Here is a 25,610-nt window from a genome sequence, read left to right on the forward strand (position 1 = left end):
CTTTGTTTGTCCAAGCGGAGTTTCTTTTCTGTGCAGCTTCGAGAAATCGTCCATTTTCCGGTTGTTTCTCAGCCTCGTTGGCGCAGTAGGCAGCGCGTCAGTCTCATAATCTGAAGGTCGTGAGTTCGAGCCTCACACGAGGCACGTGTTTTGGTACAGAGTTGGTCCATCCATTTTCTACCGCTTCTACCCATTTCGAGGACGCTGGAGCCTAAGAACCATCCGTTTGTAGTGGATTTTCAGCCTCCTTTGATGCAAGATCTAGAACAGGGATCAATCCAAATCATTCTGCCAGTGCCCATGGAAAGCCTTCCCATCTGTTTGATTTCAAGACTCACACGTGGCAGGCGATCCTCCCCTATGGATGCGTGCCGGCCCTCTGGAACCACTTCATCCAACTTTCACCACAATTCCTCTTTCTTTTCTCAGGTCAGAATTGCGGGGCACCACACGTTGGCTCCCAAATGACTTCTACCTGTTATTTCTTCTTGGACACTTTGTCCAGGTAGGGTTAGGAATGTCTTTGCATTGGAAGCGGATGAGCAAGGGCTGATAATTGGTTATCAGCAGCTCCCGAGCTGAGTCTCTGGAGGTTGCCTGGAGTTCCTTTGCCAACAGGGTCCATTGAAAGAGATAATTTGAAGTCATTCTTGCCTGACTGGTAAGTTGGAACAAGAAGTCTGTGCAAACCAAACTTGGGTTGGACATCGTATCTGCATTAAGTCAAGATGTTGTTGACAGGAGACTTTGGAGAGTGGCGCGAATTCGGCGGGGCAATTAACAGACTTGTAAGGGCTGGTGGCTCAGCAGTAGAACTGTCGCGTGCCACCCGTGAATCTCGAAATCAGAAGGTTGTGACTTGTAGCCTCTCGCAAGCGATGTGCTTTGATGCACAGTACGTGACAGAGTTTGTCCATCCATTTTAAGCATCTTGAGAGGAGACTTTGGAGAGTGGCGCGGATTCAGCGGGACAATTGGCGGACGTGCAAGGGTTGTTAGCTGAGCGGTAGAATTGTCGCCTGCCATGCGTACGTCTCGAAAACTGAAGGTGTTGAGCTCTATCCTCACGCGAGGCATGTTTTGATGCGCAATTCGGCCACCCATTTTAGGATCTCCTGTCACACACTTCACCTCCAAGACGGCAACCCATCCTGGGCTTGAAGAACTGGCAACTCTGCTTCATTTGTTGACGGCTTCAAAGAATGGCCCGTTTTTGGGGGAGATGGGCCTTGAGCCTCGCTTGATACACAGTACGTGGCAAAGGCAGCCCATCCATTGTCTACCGCTTGTCCCTTTCGGGTAGCCAAAAAGGGACAAGGACACTTTGTCCAGGTAGGGTTAGGAATGTCTTTGAATTGGAGGCGGATGAGCAGGGGCTGATAATTGGTTATCAGCAGCTCCCGAGCTGAGTCTCTGGAGGTTGCCTGGAGTTCCTTTGCCAACAGGGTCCATTGAGAGACATAATTTGAAGTCATTCTTGCCTGACTGGTAAGTTGGAACAAGAAGTCTGTGCAAACCAAACTTGGGTTGGACATCGTATCTGCATTAAGTCAAGATGTTGTTGACAGGAGACTTTGGAGAGTGGCGCGAATTCGGCGGGGCAATTGGCAGACTTGTAAGGGCTGGTGGCTCAGCAGTAGAACTGTCGCGTGCCACCCGTGAATCTCGAAATCAGAAGGTAGTGACTTGTAGCCACTCGCAAGCGATGTGCTTTGATGCACAGTACGTGACAGAGTTTGTCCATCCATTTTAAGCATCTTGAGAGGAGACTTTGGAGAGTGGCGCGGATTCAGCGGGACAATTGGCGGACGTGCAATGGTTGTTAGCTCAGCGGTAGAATTGTCGCCTGCCATGCGTATGTCTCGAAAACTGAAGGTGTTGAGCTCTATCCTCACCCGAGGCATGTTTTGATGCGCAGTTCGGCCACCCATTTTAGGATCTCCTGTCACACACTTCACCTCCAAGACGGCAACCCATCCTGGGCTTGAAGAACTGGCAACTCTGCTTCATTTGTTGACGGCTTCAAAGAATGGCCCGTTTTTGGGGGAGATGGGCCTTGAGCCTCGCTTGATACACAATACGTGGCAAAGGCAGCCCATCCATTGTCTACCGCTTGTCCCTTTCGGGTAGCCGGAGCTGTGTCAAAACACAGTTTCCCTGACCGGGAATCGAACCCGGGCCGCGGCGGTGAGAGCGCCGAATCCTGACCACTAGACCATCAGGGAGCTGCGACAGAGTTGTCTTGATGAGTGACGCGTGGCTGTATCGGGCCACATTTACCGTTGCGCCTCGAGAGGAGCGCTTGGGCAATGGCGCGAATTCGGTGGGAAAACTGGCACACCCGTGAGCATTGGTGGTTCAGTGGTAGAATTCTCGCCTGCCACGCGGGAGGCCCGGGTTCGATTCCCGGCCAATGCACAGTGCCTTTATGCGTGGGGCCCTGGGGGGCATTAAGTTTGTTCTCGGTCGCGGCCAGACGGCATCAAGATTTCCGCAAGATCACATGGCGGGCTCTTGCTTGTGGGTGCAGCTAGCAGCGTCCCAGAGTTTAGAGGTGGCTTAACGAGATCAGATGTCTGTGTAGGTTCTCGGTCACGGTAGTCTTGAGGTCTTGCAAAGAAGGTGACTGGATTCCTTTCATGGTGCGTGAAGACTTTTCTATCCTCATCCAAGAGGCTTCTTCAGGCCTGCAGCGATTGATGGAGACTGTCATGTATTTAATCCCTGCTGGGGTTGTCCTCTTTAGGGTTGTTCACCCACTGTTATTCATATTAGTCATCACTTAAGCCCAGGTGTGAAACGCAGGTCTTTACCGTCACAGAGAGGTATGTGACAGTATGGGTCCGTCCGTTTTTAGGATCTCCTGTGGCACTCTTCACCTCCAAAACCCGTTCAGGGCTTAAATACCTGGGGACTCGCCTTTGTTTGTCCAAGCGGAGTTTCTTTTCTGTGCAGCTTCGAGAAATCGTCCATTTTCCGGTTGTCTCTCAGCCTCGTTGGCGCAGTAGGCAGCGCGTCAGTCTCATAATCTGAAGGTCGTGAGTTCGAGCCTCACACGAGGCACGTGTTTTGGTACAGAGTTGGTCCATCCATTTTCTACCGCTTCTACCCATTTCGAGGACGCTGGAGCCTAAGAACCATCCGTTTGTAGTGGATTTTCAGCCTCCTTTGATGCAAGATCTAGAACAGGGATCAATCCAAATCATTCTGCCAGTGCCCATGGAAAGCCTTCCCATCTGTTTGATTTCAAGACTCACACGTGGCAGGCGATCCTCCCCTATGGATGCGTGCCGGCCCTCTGGAACCACTTCATCCAACTTTCACCACAATTCCTCTTTCTTTTCTCAGGTCAGAATTGCGGGGCACCACACGTTGGCTCCCAAATGACTCCTACCTGTTATTTCTTCTTGGACACTTTGTCCAGGTAGGGTTAGGAATGTCTTTGCATTGGAAGCGGATGAGCAAGGGCTGATAATTGGTTATCAGCAGCTCCCGAGCTGAGTCTCTGGAGGTTGCCTGGAGTTCCTTTGCCAACAGGGTCCATTGAAAGAGATAATTTGAAGTCATTCTTGCCTGACTGGTAAGTTGGAACAAGAAGTCTGTGCAAACCAAACTTGGGTTGGACATCGTATCTGCATTAAGTCAAGATGTTGTTGACAGGAGACTTTGGAGAGTGGCGCGAATTCGGCGGGGCAATTAACAGACTTGTAAGGGCTGGTGGCTCAGCAGTAGAACTGTCGCGTGCCACCCGTGAATCTCGAAATCAGAAGGTTGTGACTTGTAGCCTCTCGCAAGCGATGTGCTTTGATGCACAGTACGTGACAGAGTTTGTCCATCCATTTTAAGCATCTTGAGAGGAGACTTTGGAGAGTGGCGCGGATTCAGCGGGACAATTGGCGGACGTGCAAGGGTTGTTAGCTGAGCGGTAGAATTGTCGCCTGCCATGCGTACGTCTCGAAAACTGAAGGTGTTGAGCTCTATCCTCACGCGAGGCATGTTTTGATGCGCAATTCGGCCACCCATTTTAGGATCTCCTGTCACACACTTCACCTCCAAGACGGCAACCCATCCTGGGCTTGAAGAACTGGCAACTCTGCTTCATTTGTTGACGGCTTCAAAGAATGGCCCGTTTTTGGGGGAGATGGGCCTTGAGCCTCGCTTGATACACAGTACGTGGCAAAGGCAGCCCATCCATTGTCTACCGCTTGTCCCTTTCGGGTAGCCAAAAAGGGACAAGGACACTTTGTCCAGGTAGGGTTAGGAATGTCTTTGAATTGGAGGCGGATGAGCAGGGGCTGATAATTGGTTATCAGCAGCTCCCGAGCTGAGTCTCTGGAGGTTGCCTGGAGTTCCTTTGCCAACAGGGTCCATTGAGAGACATAATTTGAAGTCATTCTTGCCTGACTGGTAAGTTGGAACAAGAAGTCTGTGCAAACCAAACTTGGGTTGGACATCGTATCTGCATTAAGTCAAGATGTTGTTGACAGGAGACTTTGGAGAGTGGCGCGAATTCGGCGGGGCAATTGGCAGACTTGTAAGGGCTGGTGGCTCAGCAGTAGAACTGTCGCGTGCCACCCGTGAATCTCGAAATCAGAAGGTAGTGACTTGTAGCCACTCGCAAGCGATGTGCTTTGATGCACAGTACGTGACAGAGTTTGTCCATCCATTTTAAGCATCTTGAGAGGAGACTTTGGAGAGTGGCGCGGATTCAGCGGGACAATTGGCGGACGTGCAATGGTTGTTAGCTCAGCGGTAGAATTGTCGCCTGCCATGCGTATGTCTCGAAAACTGAAGGTGTTGAGCTCTATCCTCACCCGAGGCATGTTTTGATGCGCAGTTCGGCCACCCATTTTAGGATCTCCTGTCACACACTTCACCTCCAAGACGGCAACCCATCCTGGGCTTGAAGAACTGGCAACTCTGCTTCATTTGTTGACGGCTTCAAAGAATGGCCCGTTTTTGGGGGAGATGGGCCTTGAGCCTCGCTTGATACACAATACGTGGCAAAGGCAGCCCATCCATTGTCTACCGCTTGTCCCTTTCGGGTAGCCGGAGCTGTGTCAAAACACAGTTTCCCTGACCGGGAATCGAACCCGGGCCGCGGCGGTGAGAGCGCCGAATCCTGACCACTAGACCATCAGGGAGCTGCGACAGAGTTGTCTTGATGAGTGACGCGTGGCTGTATCGGGCCACATTTACCGTTGCGCCTCGAGAGGAGCGCTTGGGCAATGGCGCGAATTCGGTGGGAAAACTGGCACACCCGTGAGCATTGGTGGTTCAGTGGTAGAATTCTCGCCTGCCACGCGGGAGGCCCGGGTTCGATTCCCGGCCAATGCACAGTGCCTTTATGCGTGGGGCCCTGGGGGGCATTAAGTTTGTTCTCGGTCGCGGCCAGACGGCATCAAGATTTCGGCAAGATCACATGGCGGGCTCTTGCTTGTGGGTGCAGCTAGCAGCGTCCCAGAGTTTAGAGGTGGCTTAACGAGATCAGATGTCTGTGTAGGTTCTCGGTCACGGTAGTCTTGAGGTCTTGCAAAGAAGGTGACTGGATTCCTTTCATGGTGCGTGAAGACTTTTCTATCCTCATCCAAGAGGCTTCTTCAGGCCTGCAGCGATTGATGGAGACTGTCATGTATTTAATCCCTGCTGGGGTTGTCCTCTTTAGGGTTGTTCACCCACTGTTATTCATATTAGTCATCACTTAAGCCCAGGTGTGAAACGCAGGTCTTTACCGTCACAGAGAGGTATGTGACAGTATGGGTCCGTCCGTTTTTAGGATCTCCTGTGGCACTCTTCACCTCCAAAACCCGTTCAGGGCTTAAATACCTGGGGACTCGCCTTTGTTTGTCCAAGCGGAGTTTCTTTTCTGTGCAGCTTCGAGAAATCGTCCATTTTCCGGTTGTCTCTCAGCCTCGTTGGCGCAGTAGGCAGCGCGTCAGTCTCATAATCTGAAGGTCGTGAGTTCGAGCCTCACACGAGGCACGTGTTTTGGTACAGAGTTGGTCCATCCATTTTCTACCGCTTCTACCCATTTCGAGGACGCTGGAGCCTAAGAACCATCCGTTTGTAGTGGATTTTCAGCCTCCTTTGATGCAAGATCTAGAACAGGGATCAATCCAAATCATTCTGCCAGTGCCCATGGAAAGCCTTCCCATCTGTTTGATTTCAAGACTCACACGTGGCAGGCGATCCTCCCCTATGGATGCGTGCCGGCCCTCTGGAACCACTTCATCCAACTTTCACCACAATTCCTCTTTCTTTTCTCAGGTCAGAATTGCGGGGCACCACACGTTGGCTCCCAAATGACTCCTACCTGTTATTTCTTCTTGGACACTTTGTCCAGGTAGGGTTAGGAATGTCTTTGCATTGGAAGCGGATGAGCAAGGGCTGATAATTGGTTATCAGCAGCTCCCGAGCTGAGTCTCTGGAGGTTGCCTGGAGTTCCTTTGCCAACAGGGTCCATTGAAAGAGATAATTTGAAGTCATTCTTGCCTGACTGGTAAGTTGGAACAAGAAGTCTGTGCAAACCAAACTTGGGTTGGACATCGTATCTGCATTAAGTCAAGATGTTGTTGACAGGAGACTTTGGAGAGTGGCGCGAATTCGGCGGGGCAATTAACAGACTTGTAAGGGCTGGTGGCTCAGCAGTAGAACTGTCGCGTGCCACCCGTGAATCTCGAAATCAGAAGGTTGTGACTTGTAGCCTCTCGCAAGCGATGTGCTTTGATGCACAGTACGTGACAGAGTTTGTCCATCCATTTTAAGCATCTTGAGAGGAGACTTTGGAGAGTGGCGCGGATTCAGCGGGACAATTGGCGGACGTGCAAGGGTTGTTAGCTGAGCGGTAGAATTGTCGCCTGCCATGCGTACGTCTCGAAAACTGAAGGTGTTGAGCTCTATCCTCACGCGAGGCATGTTTTGATGCGCAGTTCGGCCACCCATTTTAGGATCTCCTGTCACACATTTCACCTCCAAGACGGCAACCCATCCTGGGCTTGAAGAACTGGCAACTCTGCTTCATTTGTTGACGGCTTCAAAGAATGGCCCGTTTTTGGGGGAGATGGGCCTTGAGCCTCGCTTGATACACAGTACGTGGCAAAGGCAGCCCATCCATTGTCTACCGCTTGTCCCTTTCGGGTAGCCGGAGCTGTGTCAAAACACAGTTTCCCTGACCGGGAATCGAACCCGGGCCGCGGCGGTGAGAGCGCCGAATCCTGACCACTAGACCATCAGGGAGCTGCGACAGAGTTGTCTTGATGAGTGACGCGTGGCTGTATCGGGCCACATTTACCGTTGCGCCTCGAGAGGAGCGCTTGGGCAATGGCGCGAATTCGGTGGGAAAACTGGCACACCCGTGAGCATTGGTGGTTCAGTGGTAGAATTCTCGCCTGCCACGCGGGAGGCCCGGGTTCGATTCCCGGCCAATGCACAGTGCCTTTATGCGTGGGGCCCTGGGGGGCATTAAGTTTGTTCTCGGTCGCGGCCAGACGGCATCAAGATTTCCGCAAGATCACATGGCGGGCTCTTGCTTGTGGGTGCAGCTAGCAGCGTCCCAGAGTTTAGAGGTGGCTTAACGAGATCAGATGTCTGTGTAGGTTCTCGGTCACGGTAGTCTTGAGGTCTTGCAAAGAAGGTGACTGGATTCCTTTCATGGTGCGTGAAGACTTTTCTATCCTCATCCAAGAGGCTTCTTCAGCATTAAGTCAAGATGTTGTTGACAGGAGACTTTGGAGAGTGGCGCGAATTCGGCGGGGCAATTAACAGACTTGTAAGGGCTGGTGGCTCAGCAGTAGAACTGTCGCGTGCCACCCGTGAATCTCGAAATCAGAAGGTTGTGACTTGTAGCCTCTCGCAAGCGATGTGCTTTGATGCACAGTACGTGACAGAGTTTGTCCATCCATTTTAAGCATCTTGAGAGGAGACTTTGGAGAGTGGCGCGGATTCAGCGGGACAATTGGCGGACGTGCAAGGGTTGTTAGCTGAGCGGTAGAATTGTCGCCTGCCATGCGTACGTCTCGAAAACTGAAGGTGTTGAGCTCTATCCTCACGCGAGGCATGTTTTGATGCGCAGTTCGGCCACCCATTTTAGGATCTCCTGTCACACATTTCACCTCCAAGACGGCAACCCATCCTGGGCTTGAAGAACTGGCAACTCTGCTTCATTTGTTGACGGCTTCAAAGAATGGCCCGTTTTTGGGGGAGATGGGCCTTGAGCCTCGCTTGATACACAGTACGTGGCAAAGGCAGCCCATCCATTGTCTACCGCTTGTCCCTTTCGGGTAGCCGGAGCTGTGTCAAAACACAGTTTCCCTGACCGGGAATCGAACCCGGGCTGCGGCGGTGAGAGCGCCGAATCCTGACCACTAGACCATCAGGGAGCTGCGACAGAGTTGTCTTGATGAGTGACGCGTGGCTGTATCGGGCCACATTTACCGTTGCGCCTCGAGAGGAGCGCTTGGGCAATGGCGCGAATTCGGTGGGAAAAGTGGCACACCCGTGAGCATTGGTGGTTCAGTGGTAGAATTCTCGCCTGCCACGCGGGAGGCCCGGGTTCGATTCCCGGCCAATGCACAGTGCCTTTATGCGTGGGGCCCTGGGGGGCATTAAGTTTGTTCTCGGTCGCGGCCAGACGGCATCAAGATTTCCGCAAGATCACATGGCGGGCTCTTGCTTGTGGGTGCAGCTAGCAGCGTCCCAGAGTTTAGAGGTGGCTTAACGAGATCAGATGTCTGTGTAGGTTCTCGGTCACGGTAGTCTTGAGGTCTTGCAAAGAAGGTGACTGGATTCCTTTCATGGTGCGTGAAGACTTTTCTATCCTCATCCAAGAGGCTTCTTCAGGCCTGCAGCGATTGATGGAGACTGTCATGTATTTAATCCCTGCTGGGGTTGTCCTCTTTAGGGTTGTTCACCCACTGTTATTCATATTAGTCATCACTTAAGCCCAGGTGTGAAACGCAGGTCTTTACCGTCACAGAGAGGTATGTGACAGTATGGGTCCGTCCGTTTTTAGGATCTCCTGTGGCACTCTTCACCTCCAAAACCCGTTCAGGGCTTAAATACCTGGGGACTCGCCTTTGTTTGTCCAAGCGGAGTTTCTTTTCTGTGCAGCTTCGAGAAATCGTCCATTTTCCGGTTGTCTCTCAGCCTCGTTGGCGCAGTAGGCAGCGCGTCAGTCTCATAATCTGAAGGTCGTGAGTTCGAGCCTCACACGAGGCACGTGTTTTGGTACAGAGTTGGTCCATCCATTTTCTACCGCTTCTACCCATTTCGAGGACGCTGGAGCCTAAGAACCATCCGTTTGTAGTGGATTTTCAGCCTCCTTTGATGCAAGATCTAGAACAGGGATCAATCCAAATCATTCTGCCATTGCCCATGGAAAGCCTTCCCATCTGTTTGATTTCAAGACTCACACGTGGCAGGCGATCCTCCCCTATGGATGCGTGCCGGCCCTCTGGAACCACTTCATCCAACTTTCACCACAATTCCTCTTTCTTTTCTCAGGTCAGAATTGCGGGGCACCACACGTTGGCTCCCAAATGACTCCTACCTGTTATTTCTTCTTGGACACTTTGTCCAGGTAGGGTTAGGAATGTCTTTGCATTGGAAGCGGATGAGCAAGGGCTGATAATTGGTTATCAGCAGCTCCCGAGCTGAGTCTCTGGAGGTTGCCTGGAGTTCCTTTGCCAACAGGGTCCATTGAAAGAGATAATTTGAAGTCATTCTTGCCTGACTGGTAAGTTGGAACAAGAAGTCTGTGCAAACCAAACTTGGGTTGGACATCGTATCTGCATTAAGTCAAGATGTTGCTGACAGGAGACTTTGGAGAGTGGCGCGAATTCGGCGGGGCAATTAACAGACTTGTAAGGGCTGGTGGCTCAGCAGTAGAACTGTCGCGTGCCACCCGTGAATCTCGAAATCAGAAGGTTGTGACTTGTAGCCTCTCGCAAGCGATGTGCTTTGATGCACAGTACGTGACAGAGTTTGTCCATCCATTTTAAGCATCTTGAGAGGAGACTTTGGAGAGTGGCGCGGATTCAGCGGGACAATTGGCGGACGTGCAAGGGTTGTTAGCTGAGCGGTAGAATTGTCGCCTGCCATGCGTACGTCTCGAAAACTGAAGGTGTTGAGCTCTATCCTCACGCGAGGCATGTTTTGATGCGCAGTTCGGCCACCCATTTTAGGATCTCCTGTCACACACTTCACCTCCAAGACGGCAACCCATCCTGGGCTTGAAGAACTGGCAACTCTGCTTCATTTGTTGACGGCTTCAAAGAATGGCCCGTTTTTGGGGGAGATGGGCCTTGAGCCTCGCTTGATACACAGTACGTGGCAACGGCAGCCCATCCATTGTCTACCGCTTGTCCCTTTCGGGTAGCCGGAGCTGTGTCAAAACACAGTTTCCCTGACCGGGAATCGAACCCGGGCCGCGGCGGTGAGAGCGCCGAATCCTGACCACTAGACCATCAGGGAGCTGCGACAGAGTTGTCTTGATGAGTGACGCGTGGCTGTATCGGGCCACATTTACCGTTGCGCCTCGAGAGGAGCGCTTGGGCAATGGCGCGAATTCGGTGGGAAAACTGGCACACCCGTGAGCATTGGTGGTTCAGTGGTAGAATTCTCGCCTGCCACGCGGGAGGCCCGGGTTCGATTCCCGGCCAATGCACAGTGCCTTTATGCGTGGGGCCCTGGGGGGCATTAAGTTTGTTCTCGGTCGCGGCCAGACGGCATCAAGATTTCCGCAAGATCACATGGCGGGCTCTTGCTTGTGGGTGCAGCTAGCAGCGTCCCAGAGTTTAGAGGTGGCTTAATGAGATCAGGTGTCTGTGTAGGTTCTCGGTCACGGTAGTCTTGAGGTCTTGCAAAGAAGGTGACTGGATTCCTTTCATGGTGCGTGAAGACTTTTCTATCCTCATCCAAGAGGCTTCTTCAGGACTGCAGCGATTGATGGAGACTGTCATGTATTTAATCCCTGCTGGGGTTGTCCTCTTGAGGGTTGTTCACCCACTGTTATTCATATTAGTCATCACTTAAGCCCAGGTGTGAAACGCAGGTCTTTACCGTCACAGAGAGGTATGTGACAGTATGGGTCCGTCCGTTTTTAGGATCTCCTGTGGCACTCTTCACCTCCAAAACCCGTTCAGGGCTTAAATACCTGGGGACTCGCCTTTGTTTGTCCAAGCGGAGTTTCTTTTCTGTGCAGCTTCGAGAAATCGTCCATTTTCCGGTTGTCTCTCAGCCTCGTTGGCGCAGTAGGCAGCGCGTCAGTCTCATAATCTGAAGGTCGTGAGTTCGAGCCTCACACGAGGCACGTGTTTTGGTACAGAGTTGGTCCATCCATTTTCTACCGCTTCTACCCATTTCGAGGACGCTGGAGCCTAAGAACCATCCGTTTGTAGTGGATTTTCAGCCTCCTTTGATGCAAGATCTAGAACAGGGATCAATCCAAATCATTCTGCCATTGCCCATGGAAAGCCTTCCCATCTGTTTGATTTCAAGACTCACACGTGGCAGGCGATCCTCCCCTATGGATGCGTGCCGGCCCTCTGGAACCACTTCATCCAACTTTCACCACAATTCCTCTTTCTTTTCTCAGGTCAGAATTGCGGGGCACCACACGTTGGCTCCCAAATGACTCCTACCTGTTATTTCTTCTTGGACACTTTGTCCAGGTAGGGTTAGGAATGTCTTTGCATTGGAAGCGGATGAGCAAGGGCTGATAATTGGTTATCAGCAGCTCCCGAGCTGAGTCTCTGGAGGTTGCCTGGAGTTCCTTTGCCAACAGGGTCCATTGAAAGAGATAATTTGAAGTCATTCTTGCCTGACTGGTAAGTTGGAACAAGAAGTCTGTGCAAACCAAACTTGGGTTGGACATCGTATCTGCATTAAGTCAAGATGTTGCTGACAGGAGACTTTGGAGAGTGGCGCGAATTCGGCGGGGCAATTAACAGACTTGTAAGGGCTGGTGGCTCAGCAGTAGAACTGTCGCGTGCCACCCGTGAATCTCGAAATCAGAAGGTTGTGACTTGTAGCCTCTCGCAAGCGATGTGCTTTGATGCACAGTACGTGACAGAGTTTGTCCATCCATTTTAAGCATCTTGAGAGGAGACTTTGGAGAGTGGCGCGGATTCAGCGGGACAATTGGCGGACGTGCAAGGGTTGTTAGCTCAGCGGTAGAATTGTCGCCTGCCATGCGTACGTCTCGAAAACTGAAGGTGTTGAGCTCTATCCTCACGCGAGGCATGTTTTGATGCGCAGTTCGGCCACCCATTTTAGGATCTCCTGTCACACACTTCACCTCCAAGACGGCAACCCATCCTGGGCTTGAAGAACTGGCAACTCTGCTTCATTTGTTGACGGCTTCAAAGAATGGCCCGTTTTTGGGGGAGATGGGCCTTGAGCCTCGCTTGATACACAGTACGTGGCAAAGGCAGCCCATCCATTGTCTACCGCTTGTCCCTTTCGGGTAGCCGGAGCTGTGTCAAAACACAGTTTCCCTGACCGGGAATCGAACCCGGGCCGCGGCGGTGAGAGCGCCGAATCCTGACCACTAGACCATCAGGGAGCTGCGACAGAGTTGTCTTGATGAGTGACGCGTGGCTGTATCGGGCCACATTTACCGTTGCGCCTCGAGAGGAGCGCTTGGGCAATGGCGCGAATTCGGTGGGAAAACTGGCACACCCGTGAGCATTGGTGGTTCAGTGGTAGAATTCTCGCCTGCCACGCGGGAGGCCCGGGTTCGATTCCCGGCCAATGCACAGTGCCTTTATGCGTGGGGCCCTGGGGGGCATTAAGTTTGTTCTCGGTCGCGGCCAGACGGCATCAAGATTTCGGCAAGATCACATGGCGGGCTCTTGCTTGTGGGTGCAGCTAGCAGCGTCCCAGAGTTTAGAGGTGGCTTAACGAGATCAGATGTCTGTGTAGGTTCTCGGTCACGGTAGTCTTGAGGTCTTGCAAAGAAGGTGACTGGATTCCTTTCATGGTGCGTGAAGACTTTTCTATCCTCATCCAAGAGGCTTCTTCAGGCCTGCAGCGATTGATGGAGACTGTCATGTATTTAATCCCTGCTGGGGTTGTCCTCTTTAGGGTTGTTCACCCACTGTTATTCATATTAGTCATCACTTAAGCCCAGGTGTGAAACGCAGGTCTTTACCGTCACAGAGAGGTATGTGACAGTATGGGTCCGTCCGTTTTTAGGATCTCCTGTGGCACTCTTCACCTCCAAAACCCGTTCAGGGCTTAAATACCTGGGGACTCGCCTTTGTTTGTCCAAGCGGAGTTTCTTTTCTGTGCAGCTTCGAGAAATCGTCCATTTTCCGGTTGTCTCTCAGCCTCGTTGGCGCAGTAGGCAGCGCGTCAGTCTCATAATCTGAAGGTCGTGAGTTCGAGCCTCACACGAGGCACGTGTTTTGGTACAGAGTTGGTCCATCCATTTTCTACCGCTTCTACCCATTTCGAGGACGCTGGAGCCTAAGAACCATCCGTTTGTAGTGGATTTTCAGCCTCCTTTGATGCAAGATCTAGAACAGGGATCAATCCAAATCATTCTGCCAGTGCCCATGGAAAGCCTTCCCATCTGTTTGATTTCAAGACTCACACGTGGCAGGCGATCCTCCCCTATGGATGCGTGCCGGCCCTCTGGAACCACTTCATCCAACTTTCACCACAATTCCTCTTTCTTTTCTCAGGTCAGAATTGCGGGGCACCACACGTTGGCTCCCAAATGACTCCTACCTGTTATTTCTTCTTGGACACTTTGTCCAGGTAGGGTTAGGAATGTCTTTGCATTGGAAGCGGATGAGCAAGGGCTGATAATTGGTTATCAGCAGCTCCCGAGCTGAGTCTCTGGAGATTGCCTGGAGTTCCTTTGCCAACAGGGTCCATTGAAAGAGATAATTTGAAGTCATTCTTGCCTGACTGGTAAGTTGGAACAAGAAGTCTGTGCAAACCAAACTTGGGTTGGACATCGTATCTGCATTAAGTCAAGATGTTGTTGACAGGAGACTTTGGAGAGTGGCGCGAATTCGGCGGGGCAATTAACAGACTTGTAAGGGCTGGTGGCTCAGCAGTAGAACTGTCGCGTGCCACCCGTGAATCTCGAAATCAGAAGGTTGTGACTTGTAGCCTCTCGCAAGCGATGTGCTTTGATGCACAGTACGTGACAGAGTTTGTCCATCCATTTTAAGCATCTTGAGAGGAGACTTTGGAGAGTGGCGCGGATTCAGCGGGACAATTGGCGGACGTGCAAGGGTTGTTAGCTGAGCGGTAGAATTGTCGCCTGCCATGCGTATGTCTCGAAAACTGAAGGTGTTGAGCTCTATCCTCACGCGAGGCATGTTTTGATGCGCAGTTCGGCCACCCATTTTAGGATCTCCTGTCACACACTTCACCTCCAAGACAGCAACCCATCCTGGGCTTGAAGAACTGGCAACTCTGCTTCATTTGTTGACGGCTTCAAAGAATGGCCCGTTTTTGGGGGAGATGGGCCTTGAGCCTCGCTTGATACACAGTACGTGGCAAAGGCAGCCCATCCATTGTCTACCGCTTGTCCCTTTCGGGTAGCCAGAAAGGGACAAGGACACTTTGTCCAGGTGGGGTTAGGAATGTCTTTGAATTGGAAGCGGATGAGCAAGGGCTGATAATTGGTTATCAGCAGCTCCCGAGCTGAGTCTCTGGAGGTTGCCTGGAGTTCCTTTGCCAACAGGGTCCATTGAGAGACATAATTTGAAGTCATTCTTGCCTGACTGGTAAGTTGGAACAAGAAGTCTGTGCAAACCAAACTTGGGTTGGACATCGTATCTGCATTAAGTCAAGATGTTGTTGACAGGAGACTTTGGAGAGTGGCGCGAATTCGGCGGGGCAATTGGCAGACTTGTAAGGGCTGGTGGCTCAGCAGTAGAACTGTCGCGTGCCACCCGTGAATCTCGAAATCAGAAGGTTGTGACTTGTAGCCTCTCGCAAGCGATGTGCTTTGATGCACAGTACGTGACAGAGTTTGTCCATCCATTTTAAGCATCTTGAGAGGAGACTTTGGAGAGTGGCGCAGATTCAGCGGGACAATTGGCGGACGTGCAAGGGTTGTTAGCTGAGCGGTAGAATTGTCGCCTGCCATGCGTACGTCTCGAAAACTGAAGGTGTTGAGCTCTATCCTCACGCGAGGCATGTTTTGATGCGCAGTTCGGCCACCCATTTTAGGATCTCCTGTCACACACTTCACCTCCAAGACGGCAACCCATCCTGGGCTTGAAGAACTGGCAACTCTGCTTCATTTGTTGACGGCTTCAAAGAATGGCCCGTTTTTGGGGGAGATGGGCCTTGAGCCTCGCTTGATACACAGTACGTGGCAAAGGCAGCCCATCCATTGTCTACCGCTTGTCCCTTTCGGGTAGCCAGAAAGGGACAAGGACACTTTGTCCAGGTGGGGTTAGGAATGTCTTTGAATTGGAAGCGGATGAGCAAGGGCTGATAATTGGTTATCAGCAGCTCCCGAGCTGAGTCTCTGGAGGTTGCCTGGAGTTCCTTTGCCAACAGGGTCCATTGAGAGACATAATTTGAAGTCATTCTTGCCTGACTGGTAAGTTGGAACAAGAAGTCTGTGCAAACCAAACTTGGGTTGGACATCGTATCTGCATTAAGTCAAGATGTTGTTGACAGGAGACTTTGGAGAGTGGCGCGAATTCGGCGGGGCAATTGGCAGACTTGTAAGGGCTGGTGGCTCAGCAGTAGAACTGTCGCGTGCCACCCGTGAATCTCGAAATCAGAAGGTTGTGACTTGTAGCCTCACGCAAGCGATGTGCTTTGATGCACAGTACGTGACAGAGTTTGTCCATCCATTTTAAGCATCTTGAGAGGAGACTTTGGAGAGTGGCGCGGATTCAGCGGGACAATTGGCGGACGTGCAAGGGTTGTTAGCTGAGCGGTAGAATTGTCGCCTGCCATGCGTATGTCTCGAAAACTGAAGGTGTTGAGCTCTATCCTCACGCGAGGCATGTTTTGATGCGCAGTTCGGCCACCCATTTTAGGATCTCCTGTCACACACTTCACCTCCAAGACGGCAACCCATCCTGGGCTTGAAGAACTGGCAACTCTGCTTCATTTGTTGACGGCTTCAAAGAATGGCCCGTTTTTGGGGGAGATGGGCCTTGAGCCTCGCTTGATACACAGTACGTGGCAACGGCAGCCCATCCATTGTCTACCGCTTGTCCCTTTCGGGTAGCCGGAGCTGTGTCAAAACACAGTTTCCCTGACCGGGAATCGAACCCGGGCCGCGGCGGTGAGAGCGCCGAATCCTGACCACTAGACCATCAGGGAGCTGCAACAGAGTTGTCTTGATGAGTGACGCGTGGCTGTATCGGGCCACATTTACCGTTGCGCCTCGAGAGGAGCGCTTGGGCAATGGCGCGAATTCGGTGGGAAAACTGGCACACCCGTGAGCATTGGTGGTTCAGTGGTAGAATTCTCGCCTGCCACGCGGGAGGCCCGGGTTCGATTCCCGGCCAATGCACAGTGCCTTTATGCGTGGGGCCCTGGGGGGCATTAAGTTTGTTCTCGGTCGCGGCCAGACGGCATCAAGATTTCCGCAAGATCACATGGCGGGCTCTTGCTTGTGGGTGCAGCTAGCAGCGTCCCAGAGTTTAGAGGTGGCTTAACGAGATCAGATGTCTGTGTAGGTTCTCGGTCACGGTAGTCTTGAGGTCTTGCAAAGAAGGTGACTGGATTCCTTTCATGGTGCGTGAAGACTTTTCTATCCTCATCCAAGAGGCTTCTTCAGGCCTGCAGCGATTGATGGAGACTGTCATGTATTTAATCCCTGCTGGGGTTGTCCTCTTTAGGGTTGTTCACCCACTGTTATTCATATTAGTCATCACTTAAGCCCAGGTGTGAAACGCAGGTCTTTACCGTCACAGAGAGGTATGTGACAGTATGGGTCCGTCCGTTTTTAGGATCTCCTGTGGCACTCTTCACCTCCAAAACCCGTTCAGGGCTTAAATACCTGGGGACTCGCCTTTGTTTGTCCAAGCGGAGTTTCTTTTCTGTGCAGCTTCGAGAAATCGTCCATTTTCCGGATGTCTCTCAGCCTCGTTGGCGCAGTAGGCAGCGCGTCAGTCTCATAATCTGAAGGTCGTGAGTTCGAGCCTCACACGAGGCACGTGTTTTGGTACAGAGTTGGTCCATCCATTTTCTACCGCTTCTACCCATTTCGAGGACGCTGGAGCCTAAGAACCATCCGTTTGTAGTGGATTTTCAGCCTCCTTTGATGCAAGATCTAGAACAGGGATCAATCCAAATCATTCTGCCAGTGCCCATGGAAAGCCTTCCCATCTGTTTGATTTCAAGACTCACACGTGGCAGGCGATCCTCCCCTATGGATGCGTGCCGGCCCTCTGGAACCACTTCATCCAACTTTCACCACAATTCCTCTTTCTTTTCTCAGGTCAGAATTGCGGGGCACCACACGTTGGCTCCCAAATGACTCCTACCTGTTATTTCTTCTTGGACACTTTGTCCAGGTAGGGTTAGGAATGTCTTTGCATTGGAAGCGGATGAGCAAGGGCTGATAATTGGTTATCAGCAGCTCCCGAGCTGAGTCTCTGGAGGTTGCCTGGAGTTCCTTTGCCAACAGGGTCCATTGAAAGAGATAATTTGAAGTCATTCTTGCCTGACTGGTAAGTTGGAACAAGAAGTCTGTGCAAACCAAACTTGGGTTGGACATCGTATCTGCATTAAGTCAAGATGTTGTTGACAGGAGACTTTGGAGAGTGGCGCGAATTCGGCGGGGCAATTAACAGACTTGTAAGGGCTGGTGGCTCAGCAGTAGAACTGTCGCGTGCCACCCGTGAATCTCGAAATCAGAAGGTTGTGACTTGTAGCCTCTCGCAAGCGATGTGCTTTGATGCACAGTACGTGACAGAGTTTGTCCATCCATTTTAAGCATCTTGAGAGGAGACTTTGGAGAGTGGCGCGGATTCAGCGGGACAATTGGCGGACGTGCAAGGGTTGTTAGCTGAGCGGTAGAATTGTCGCCTGCCATGCGTACGTCTCGAAAACTGAAGGTGTTGAGCTCTATCCTCACGCGAGGCATGTTTTGATGCGCAGTTCGGCCACCCATTTTAGGATCTCCTGTCACACACTTCACCTCCAAGACGGCAACCCATCCTGGGCTTGAAGAACTGGCAACTCTGCTTCATTTGTTGACGGCTTCAAAGAATGGCCCGTTTTTGGGGGAGATGGGCCTTGAGCCTCGCTTGATACACAGTACGTGGCAACGGCAGCCCATCCATTGTCTACCGCTTGTCCCTTTCGGGTAGCCGGAGCTGTGTCAAAACACAGTTTCCCTGACCGGGAATCGAACCCGGGCCGCGGCGGTGAGAGCGCCGAATCCTGACCACTAGACCATCAGGGAGCTGCGACAGAGTTGTCTTGATGAGTGACGCGTGGCTGTATCGGGCCACACTTACCGTTGCGCCTCGAGAGGAGCGCTTGGGCAATGGCGCGAATTCGGTGGGAAAACTGGCACACCCGTGAGCATTGGTGGTTCAGTGGTAGAATTCTCGCCTGCCACGCGGGAGGCCCGGGTTCGATTCCCGGCCAATGCACAGTGCCTTTATGCGTGGGGCCCTGGGGGGCATTAAGTTTGTTCTCGGTCGCGGCCAGACGGCATCAAGATTTCCGCAAGATCACATGGCGGGCTCTTGCTTGTGGGTGCAGCTAGCAGCGTCCCAGAGTTTAGAGGTGGCTTAATGAGATCAGATGTCTGTGTAGGTTCTCGGTCACGGTAGTCTTGAGGTCTTGCAAAGAAGGTGACTGGATTCCTTTCATGGTGCGTGAAGACTTTTCTATCCTCATCCAAGAGGCTTCTTCAGGACTGCAGCGATTGATGGAGACTGTCATGTATTTAATCCCTGCTGGGGTTGTCCTCTTGAGGGTTGTTCACCCACTGTTATTCATATTAGTCATCACTTAAGCCCAGGTGTGAAACGCAGGTCTTTACCGTCACAGAGAGGTATGTGACAGTATGGGTCCGTCCGTTTTTAGGATCTCCTGTGGCACTCTTCACCTCCAAAACCCGTTCAGGGCTTAAATACCTGGGGACTCGCCTTTGTTTGTCCAAGCGGAGTTTCTTTTCTGTGCAGCTTCGAGAAATCGTCCATTTTCCGGTTGTCTCTCAGCCTCGTTGGCGCAGTAGGCAGCGCGTCAGTCTCATAATCTGAAGGTCGTGAGTTCGAGCCTCACACGAGGCACGTGTTTTGGTACAGAGTTGGTCCATCCATTTTCTACCGCTTCTACCCATTTCGAGGACGCTGGAGCCTAAGAACCATCCGTTTGTAGTGGATTTTCAGCCTCCTTTGATGCAAGATCTAGAACAGGGATCAATCCAAATCATTCTGCCATTGCCCATGGAAAGCCTTCCCATCTGTTTGATTTCAAGACTCACACGTGGCAGGCGATCCTCCCCTATGGATGCGTGCCGGCCCTCTGGAACCACTTCATCCAACTTTCACCACAATTCCTCTTTCTTTTCTCAGGTCAGAATTGCGGGGCACCACACGTTGGCTCCCAAATGACTCCTACCTGTTATTTCTTCTTGGACACTTTGTCCAGGTAGGGTTAGGAATGTCTTTGCATTGGAAGCGGATGAGCAAGGGCTGATAATTGGTTATCAGCAGCTCCCGAGCTGAGTCTCTGGAGGTTGCCTGGAGTTCCTTTGCCAACAGGGTCCATTGAAAGAGATAATTTGAAGTCATTCTTGCCTGACTGGTAAGTTGGAACAAGAAGTCTGTGCAAACCAAACTTGGGTTGGACATCGTATCTGCATTAAGTCAAGATGTTGCTGACAGGAGACTTTGGAGAGTGGCGCGAATTCGGCGGGGCAATTAACAGACTTGTAAGGGCTGGTGGCTCAGCAGTAGAACTGTCGCGTGCCACCCGTGAATCTCGAAATCAGAAGGTTGTGACTTGTAGCCTCTCGCAAGCGATGTGCTTTGATGCACAGTACGTGACAGAGTTTGTCCATCCATTTTAAGCATCTTGAGAGGAGACTTTGGAGAGTGGCGCGGATTCAGCGGGACAATTGGCGGACGTGCAAGGGTTGTTAGCTGAGCGGTAGAATTGTCGCCTGCCATGCGTACGTCTCGAAAACTGAAGGTGTTGAGCTCTATCCTCACGCGAGGCATGTTTTGATGCGCAGTTCGGCCACCCATTTTAGGATCTCCTGTCACACACTTCACCTCCAAGACGGCAACCCATCCTGGGCTTGAAGAACTGGCAACTCTGCTTCATTTGTTGACGGCTTCAAAGAATGGCCCGTTTTTGGGGGAGATGGGCCTTGAGCCTCGCTTGATACACAGTACGTGGCAAAGGCAGCCCATCCATTGTCTACCGCTTGTCCCTTTCGGGTAGCCGGAGCTGTGTCAAAACACAGTTTCCCTGACCGGGAATCGAACCCGGGCCGCGGCGGTGAGAGCGCCGAATCCTGACCACTAGACCATCAGGGAGCTGCGACAGAGTTGTCTTGATGAGTGACGCGTGGCTGTATCGGGCCACATTTACCGTTGCGCCTCGAGAGGAGCGCTTGGGCAATGGCGCGAATTCGGTGGGAAAACTGGCACACCCGTGAGCATTGGTGGTTCAGTGGTAGAATTCTCGCCTGCCACGCGGGAGGCCCGGGTTCGATTCCCGGCCAATGCACAGTGCCTTTATGCGTGGGGCCCTGGGGGGCATTAAGTTTGTTCTCGGTCGCGGCCAGACGGCATCAAGATTTCCGCAAGATCACATGGCGGGCTCTTGCTTGTGGGTGCAGCTAGCAGCGTCCCAGAGTTTAGAGGTGGCTTAACGAGATCAGATGTCTGTGTAGGTTCTCGGTCACGGTAGTCTTGAGGTCTTGCAAAGAAGGTGACTGGATTCCTTTCATGGTGCGTGAAGACTTTTCTATCCTCATCCAAGAGGCTTCTTCAGGCCTGCAGCGATTGATGGAGACTGTCATGTATTTAATCCCTGCTGGGGTTGTCCTCTTTAGGGTTGTTCACCCACTGTTATTCATATTAGTCATCACTTAAGCCCAGGTGTGAAACGCAGGTCTTTACCGTCACAGAGAGGTATGTGACAGTATGGGTCCGTCCGTTTTTAGGATCTCCTGTGGCACTCTTCACCTCCAAAACCCGTTCAGGGCTTAAATACCTGGGGACTCGCCTTTGTTTGTCCAAGCGGAGTTTCTTTTCTGTGCAGCTTCGAGAAATCGTCCATTTTCCGGTTGTCTCTCAGCCTCGTTGGCGCAGTAGGCAGCGCGTCAGTCTCATAATCTGAAGGTCGTGAGTTCGAGCCTCACACGAGGCACGTGTTTTGGTACAGAGTTGGTCCATCCATTTTCTACCGCTTCTACCCATTTCGAGGACGCTGGAGCCTAAGAACCATCCGTTTGTAGTGGATTTTCAGCCTCCTTTGATGCAAGATCTAGAACAGGGATCAATCCAAATCATTCTGCCATTGCCCATGGAAAGCCTTCCCATCTGTTTGATTTCAAGACTCACACGTGGCAGGCGATCCTCCCCTATGGATGCGTGCCGGCCCTCTGGAACCACTTCATCCAACTTTCACCACAATTCCTCTTTCTTTTCTCAGGTCAGAATTGCGGGGCACCACACGTTGGCTCCCAAATGACTCCTACCTGTTATTTCTTCTTGGACACTTTGTCCAGGTAGGGTTAGGAATGTCTTTGCATTGGAAGCGGATGAGCAAGGGCTGATAATTGGTTATCAGCAGCTCCCGAGCTGAGTCTCTGGAGGTTGCCTGGAGTTCCTTTGCCAACAGGGTCCATTGAAAGAGATAATTTGAAGTCATTCTTGCCTGACTGGTAAGTTGGAACAAGAAGTCTGTGCAAACCAAACTTGGGTTGGACATCGTATCTGCATTAAGTCAAGATGTTGCTGACAGGAGACTTTGGAGAGTGGCGCGAATTCGGCGGGGCAATTAACAGACTTGTAAGGGCTGGTGGCTCAGCAGTAGAACTGTCGCGTGCCACCCGTGAATCTCGAAATCAGAAGGTTGTGACTTGTAGCCTCTCGCAAGCGATGTGCTTTGATGCACAGTACGTGACAGAGTTTGTCCATCCATTTTAAGCATCTTGAGAGGAGACTTTGGAGAGTGGCGCGGATTCAGCGGGACAATTGGCGGACGTGCAAGGGTTGTTAGCTGAGCGGTAGAATTGTCGCCTGCCATGCGTACGTCTCGAAAACTGAAGGTGTTGAGCTCTATCCTCACGCGAGGCATGTTTTGATGCGCAGTTCGGCCACCCATTTTAGGATCTCCTGTCACACACTTCACCTCCAAGACGGCAACCCATCCTGGGCTTGAAGAACTGGCAACTCTGCTTCATTTGTTGACGGCTTCAAAGAATGGCCCGTTTTTGGGGGAGATGGGCCTTGAGCCTCGCTTGATACACAGTACGTGGCAAAGGCAGCCCATCCATTGTCTACCTCTTGTCCCTTTCGGGTAGCCAGAAAGGGACAAGGACACTTTGTCCAGGTGGGGTTAGGAATGTCTTTGAATTGGAAGCGGATGAGCAAGGGCTGATAATTGGTTATCAGCAGCTCCCGAGCTGAGTCTCTGGAGGTTGCCTGGAGTTCCTTTGCCAACAGGGTCCATTGAGAGACATAATTTGAAGTCATTCTTGCCTGACTGGTAAGTTGGAACAAGAAGTCTGTGCAAACCAAACTTGGGTTGGACATCGTATCTGCATTAAGTCAAGATGTTGTAGACAGGAGACTTTGGAGAGTGGCGCGAATTCGGCGGGGCAATTGGCAGACTTGTAAGGGCTGGTGGCTCAGCAGTAGAACTGTCGCGTGCCACCCGTGAATCTCGAAATCAGAAGGTTGTGACTTGTAGCCTCACGCAAGCGATGTGCTTTGATGCACAGTACGTGACAGAGTTTGTCCATCCATTTTAAGCATCTTGAGAGGAGACTTTGGAGAGTGGCGCGGATTCAGCGGGACAATTGGCGGACGTGCAAGGGTTGTTAGCTGAGCGGTAGAATTGTCGCCTGCCATGCGTACGTCTCGAAAACTGAAGGTGTTGAGCTCTATCCTCACGCGAGGCATGTTTTGATGCGCAGTTCGGCCACCCATTTTAGGATCTCCTGTCACACACTTCACCTCCAAGACGGCAACCCATCCTGGGCTTGAAGAACTGGCAACTCTGCTTCATTTGTTGACGGCTTCAAAGAATGGCCCGTTTTTGGGGGAGATGGGCCTTGAGCCTCGCTTGATACACAGTACGTGGCAACGGCAGCCCATCCATTGTCTACCGCTTGTCCCTTTCGGGTAGCCGGAGCTGTGTCAAAACACAGTTTCCCTGACCGGGAATCGAACCCGGGCCGCGGCGGTGAGAGCACCGAATCCTGACCACTAGACCATCAGGGAGCTGCGACAGAGTTGTCTTGATGAGTGACGCGTGGCTGTATCGGGCCACATTTACCGTTGCGCCTCGAGAGGAGCGCTTGGGCAATGGCGCGAATTCGGTGGGAAAACTGGCACACCCGTGAGCATTGGTGGTTCAGTGGTAGAATTCTCTCCTGCCACGCGGGAGGCCCGGGTTCGATTCCCGGCCAATGCACAGTGCCTTTATGCGTGGGGCCCTGGGGGGCATTAAGTTTGTTCTCGGTCGCGGCCAGACGGCATCAAGATTTCCGCAAGATCACATGGCGGGCTCTTGCTTGTGGGTGCAGCTAGCAGCGTCCCAGAGTTTAGAGGTGGCTTAATGAGATCAGATGTCTGTGTAGGTTCTCGGTCACGGTAGTCTTGAGGTCTTGCAAAGAAGGTGACTGGATTCCTTTCATGGTGCGTGAAGACTTTTCTATCCTCATCCAAGAGGCTTCTTCAGGACTGCAGCGATTGATGGAGACTGTCATGTATTTAATCCCTGCTGGGGTTGTCCTCTTGAGGGTTGTTCACCCACTGTTATTCATATTAGTCATCACTTAAGCCCAGGTGTGAAACGCAGGTCTTTACCGTCACAGAGAGGTATGTGACAGTATGGGTCCGTCCGTTTTTAGGATCTCCTGTGGCACTCTTCACCTCCAAAACCCGTTCAGGGCTTAAATACCTGGGGACTCGCCTTTGTTTGTCCAAGCGGAGTTTCTTTTCTGTGCAGCTTCGAGAAATCGTCCATTTTCCGGTTGTCTCTCAGCCTCGTTGGCGCAGTAGGCAGCGCGTCAGTCTCATAATCTGAAGGTCGTGAGTTCGAGCCTCACACGAGGCACGTGTTTTGGTACAGAGTTGGTCCATCCATTTTCTACCGCTTCTACCCATTTCGAGGACGCTGGAGCCTAAGAACCATCCGTTTGTAGTGGATTTTCAGCCTCCTTTGATGCAAGATCTAGAACAGGGATCAATCCAAATCATTCTGCCATTGCCCATGGAAAGCCTTCCCATCTGTTTGATTTCAAGACTCACACGTGGCAGGCGATCCTCCCCTATGGATGCGTGCCGGCCCTCTGGAACCACTTCATCCAACTTTCACCACAATTCCTCTTTCTTTTCTCAGGTCAGAATTGCGGGGCACCACACGTTGGCTCCCAAATGACTCCTACCTGTTATTTCTTCTTGGACACTTTGTCCAGGTAGGGTTAGGAATGTCTTTGCATTGGAAGCGGATGAGCAAGGGCTGATAATTGGTTATCAGCAGCTCCCGAGCTGAGTCTCTGGAGGTTGCCTGGAGTTCCTTTGCCAACAGGGTCCATTGAAAGAGATAATTTGAAGTCATTCTTGCCTGACTGGTAAGTTGGAACAAGAAGTCTGTGCAAACCAAACTTGGGTTGGACATCGTATCTGCATTAAGTCAAGATGTTGCTGACAGGAGACTTTGGAGAGTGGCGCGAATTCGGCGGGGCAATTAACAGACTTGTAAGGGCTGGTGGCTCAGCAGTAGAACTGTCGCGTGCCACCCGTGAATCTCGAAATCAGAAGGTTGTGACTTGTAGCCTCTCGCAAGCGATGTGCTTTGATGCACAGTACGTGACAGAGTTTGTCCATCCATTTTAAGCATCTTGAGAGGAGACTTTGGAGAGTGGCGCGGATTCAGCGGGACAATTGGCGGACGTGCAAGGGTTGTTAGCTCAGCGGTAGAATTGTCGCCTGCCATGCGTACGTCTCGAAAACTGAAGGTGTTGAGCTCTATCCTCACGCGAGGCATGTTTTGATGCGCAGTTCGGCCACCCATTTTAGGATCTCCTGTCACACACTTCACCTCCAAGACGGCAACCCATCCTGGGCTTGAAGAACTGGCAACTCTGCTTCATTTGTTGACGGCTTCAAAGAATGGCCCGTTTTTGGGGGAGATGGGCCTTGAGCCTCGCTTGATACACAGTACGTGGCAAAGGCAGCCCATCCATTGTCTACCGCTTGTCCCTTTCGGGTAGCCAGAAAGGGACAAGGACACTTTGTCCAGGTAGGGTTAGGAATGTCTTTGAATTGGAAGCGGATGAGCAAGGGCTGATAATTGGTTATCAGCAGCTCCCGAGCTGAGTCTGTGGAGGTTGCCTGGAGTTCCTTTGCCAACAGGGTCCATTGAGAGACATAATTTGAAGTCATTCTTGCCTGACTGGTAAGATGGAACAAGAA

The 25,610-nt window shown here is 51.8% G+C and overlaps 30 non-coding genes across 30 annotated transcripts; 20 read left to right on the top strand and 10 right to left on the bottom strand.

The window, feature by feature from the left end:
* Positions 1-71: 71 nt before the first annotated feature.
* On the top strand, positions 72-144 carry trnam-cau (transfer RNA methionine (anticodon CAU)). Its single transcript has one exon. It is a non-coding gene; the product is annotated as a tRNA-Met (tRNA).
* Positions 145-2,153: 2,009 nt separating this feature from the next.
* On the bottom strand, positions 2,154-2,225 carry trnae-cuc (transfer RNA glutamic acid (anticodon CUC)). The gene has a single exon. It is a non-coding gene; the product is annotated as a tRNA-Glu (tRNA).
* Positions 2,226-2,347: 122 nt separating this feature from the next.
* trnag-gcc (transfer RNA glycine (anticodon GCC)) lies at positions 2,348-2,418 on the top strand. Its single transcript has one exon. It is a non-coding gene; the product is annotated as a tRNA-Gly (tRNA).
* A 572-nt stretch (positions 2,419-2,990) lies between these two features.
* Positions 2,991-3,063, top strand: trnam-cau (transfer RNA methionine (anticodon CAU)). The gene has a single exon. It is a non-coding gene; the product is annotated as a tRNA-Met (tRNA).
* A 2,009-nt stretch (positions 3,064-5,072) lies between these two features.
* On the bottom strand, positions 5,073-5,144 carry trnae-cuc (transfer RNA glutamic acid (anticodon CUC)). Its single transcript has one exon. It is a non-coding gene; the product is annotated as a tRNA-Glu (tRNA).
* A 122-nt stretch (positions 5,145-5,266) lies between these two features.
* trnag-gcc (transfer RNA glycine (anticodon GCC)) lies at positions 5,267-5,337 on the top strand. The gene has a single exon. It is a non-coding gene; the product is annotated as a tRNA-Gly (tRNA).
* A 572-nt stretch (positions 5,338-5,909) lies between these two features.
* trnam-cau (transfer RNA methionine (anticodon CAU)) lies at positions 5,910-5,982 on the top strand. Its single transcript has one exon. It is a non-coding gene; the product is annotated as a tRNA-Met (tRNA).
* Positions 5,983-7,164: 1,182 nt separating this feature from the next.
* trnae-cuc (transfer RNA glutamic acid (anticodon CUC)) lies at positions 7,165-7,236 on the bottom strand. Its single transcript has one exon. It is a non-coding gene; the product is annotated as a tRNA-Glu (tRNA).
* A 122-nt stretch (positions 7,237-7,358) lies between these two features.
* Positions 7,359-7,429, top strand: trnag-gcc (transfer RNA glycine (anticodon GCC)). The gene has a single exon. It is a non-coding gene; the product is annotated as a tRNA-Gly (tRNA).
* An 877-nt stretch (positions 7,430-8,306) lies between these two features.
* trnae-cuc (transfer RNA glutamic acid (anticodon CUC)) lies at positions 8,307-8,378 on the bottom strand. The gene has a single exon. It is a non-coding gene; the product is annotated as a tRNA-Glu (tRNA).
* A 122-nt stretch (positions 8,379-8,500) lies between these two features.
* Positions 8,501-8,571, top strand: trnag-gcc (transfer RNA glycine (anticodon GCC)). Its single transcript has one exon. It is a non-coding gene; the product is annotated as a tRNA-Gly (tRNA).
* Positions 8,572-9,143: 572 nt separating this feature from the next.
* Positions 9,144-9,216, top strand: trnam-cau (transfer RNA methionine (anticodon CAU)). The gene has a single exon. It is a non-coding gene; the product is annotated as a tRNA-Met (tRNA).
* A 1,182-nt stretch (positions 9,217-10,398) lies between these two features.
* Positions 10,399-10,470, bottom strand: trnae-cuc (transfer RNA glutamic acid (anticodon CUC)). The gene has a single exon. It is a non-coding gene; the product is annotated as a tRNA-Glu (tRNA).
* Positions 10,471-10,592: 122 nt separating this feature from the next.
* Positions 10,593-10,663, top strand: trnag-gcc (transfer RNA glycine (anticodon GCC)). Its single transcript has one exon. It is a non-coding gene; the product is annotated as a tRNA-Gly (tRNA).
* Positions 10,664-11,235: 572 nt separating this feature from the next.
* Positions 11,236-11,308, top strand: trnam-cau (transfer RNA methionine (anticodon CAU)). Its single transcript has one exon. It is a non-coding gene; the product is annotated as a tRNA-Met (tRNA).
* Positions 11,309-12,490: 1,182 nt separating this feature from the next.
* trnae-cuc (transfer RNA glutamic acid (anticodon CUC)) lies at positions 12,491-12,562 on the bottom strand. The gene has a single exon. It is a non-coding gene; the product is annotated as a tRNA-Glu (tRNA).
* Positions 12,563-12,684: 122 nt separating this feature from the next.
* Positions 12,685-12,755, top strand: trnag-gcc (transfer RNA glycine (anticodon GCC)). Its single transcript has one exon. It is a non-coding gene; the product is annotated as a tRNA-Gly (tRNA).
* A 572-nt stretch (positions 12,756-13,327) lies between these two features.
* trnam-cau (transfer RNA methionine (anticodon CAU)) lies at positions 13,328-13,400 on the top strand. The gene has a single exon. It is a non-coding gene; the product is annotated as a tRNA-Met (tRNA).
* A 2,836-nt stretch (positions 13,401-16,236) lies between these two features.
* Positions 16,237-16,308, bottom strand: trnae-cuc (transfer RNA glutamic acid (anticodon CUC)). Its single transcript has one exon. It is a non-coding gene; the product is annotated as a tRNA-Glu (tRNA).
* Positions 16,309-16,430: 122 nt separating this feature from the next.
* trnag-gcc (transfer RNA glycine (anticodon GCC)) lies at positions 16,431-16,501 on the top strand. The gene has a single exon. It is a non-coding gene; the product is annotated as a tRNA-Gly (tRNA).
* A 572-nt stretch (positions 16,502-17,073) lies between these two features.
* trnam-cau (transfer RNA methionine (anticodon CAU)) lies at positions 17,074-17,146 on the top strand. Its single transcript has one exon. It is a non-coding gene; the product is annotated as a tRNA-Met (tRNA).
* A 1,182-nt stretch (positions 17,147-18,328) lies between these two features.
* Positions 18,329-18,400, bottom strand: trnae-cuc (transfer RNA glutamic acid (anticodon CUC)). The gene has a single exon. It is a non-coding gene; the product is annotated as a tRNA-Glu (tRNA).
* A 122-nt stretch (positions 18,401-18,522) lies between these two features.
* On the top strand, positions 18,523-18,593 carry trnag-gcc (transfer RNA glycine (anticodon GCC)). Its single transcript has one exon. It is a non-coding gene; the product is annotated as a tRNA-Gly (tRNA).
* Positions 18,594-19,165: 572 nt separating this feature from the next.
* trnam-cau (transfer RNA methionine (anticodon CAU)) lies at positions 19,166-19,238 on the top strand. The gene has a single exon. It is a non-coding gene; the product is annotated as a tRNA-Met (tRNA).
* A 1,182-nt stretch (positions 19,239-20,420) lies between these two features.
* On the bottom strand, positions 20,421-20,492 carry trnae-cuc (transfer RNA glutamic acid (anticodon CUC)). The gene has a single exon. It is a non-coding gene; the product is annotated as a tRNA-Glu (tRNA).
* A 122-nt stretch (positions 20,493-20,614) lies between these two features.
* Positions 20,615-20,685, top strand: trnag-gcc (transfer RNA glycine (anticodon GCC)). Its single transcript has one exon. It is a non-coding gene; the product is annotated as a tRNA-Gly (tRNA).
* A 572-nt stretch (positions 20,686-21,257) lies between these two features.
* trnam-cau (transfer RNA methionine (anticodon CAU)) lies at positions 21,258-21,330 on the top strand. Its single transcript has one exon. It is a non-coding gene; the product is annotated as a tRNA-Met (tRNA).
* Positions 21,331-23,339: 2,009 nt separating this feature from the next.
* On the bottom strand, positions 23,340-23,411 carry trnae-cuc (transfer RNA glutamic acid (anticodon CUC)). The gene has a single exon. It is a non-coding gene; the product is annotated as a tRNA-Glu (tRNA).
* A 122-nt stretch (positions 23,412-23,533) lies between these two features.
* trnag-gcc (transfer RNA glycine (anticodon GCC)) lies at positions 23,534-23,604 on the top strand. The gene has a single exon. It is a non-coding gene; the product is annotated as a tRNA-Gly (tRNA).
* A 572-nt stretch (positions 23,605-24,176) lies between these two features.
* Positions 24,177-24,249, top strand: trnam-cau (transfer RNA methionine (anticodon CAU)). Its single transcript has one exon. It is a non-coding gene; the product is annotated as a tRNA-Met (tRNA).
* Positions 24,250-25,610: the final 1,361 nt, after the last annotated feature.

Source organism: Pelmatolapia mariae, linkage group LG23 (assembly GCF_036321145.2).
Source record: "Pelmatolapia mariae isolate MD_Pm_ZW linkage group LG23, Pm_UMD_F_2, whole genome shotgun sequence".
Classification (NCBI taxonomy): Eukaryota; Metazoa; Chordata; class Actinopteri; order Cichliformes; family Cichlidae; genus Pelmatolapia; species Pelmatolapia mariae.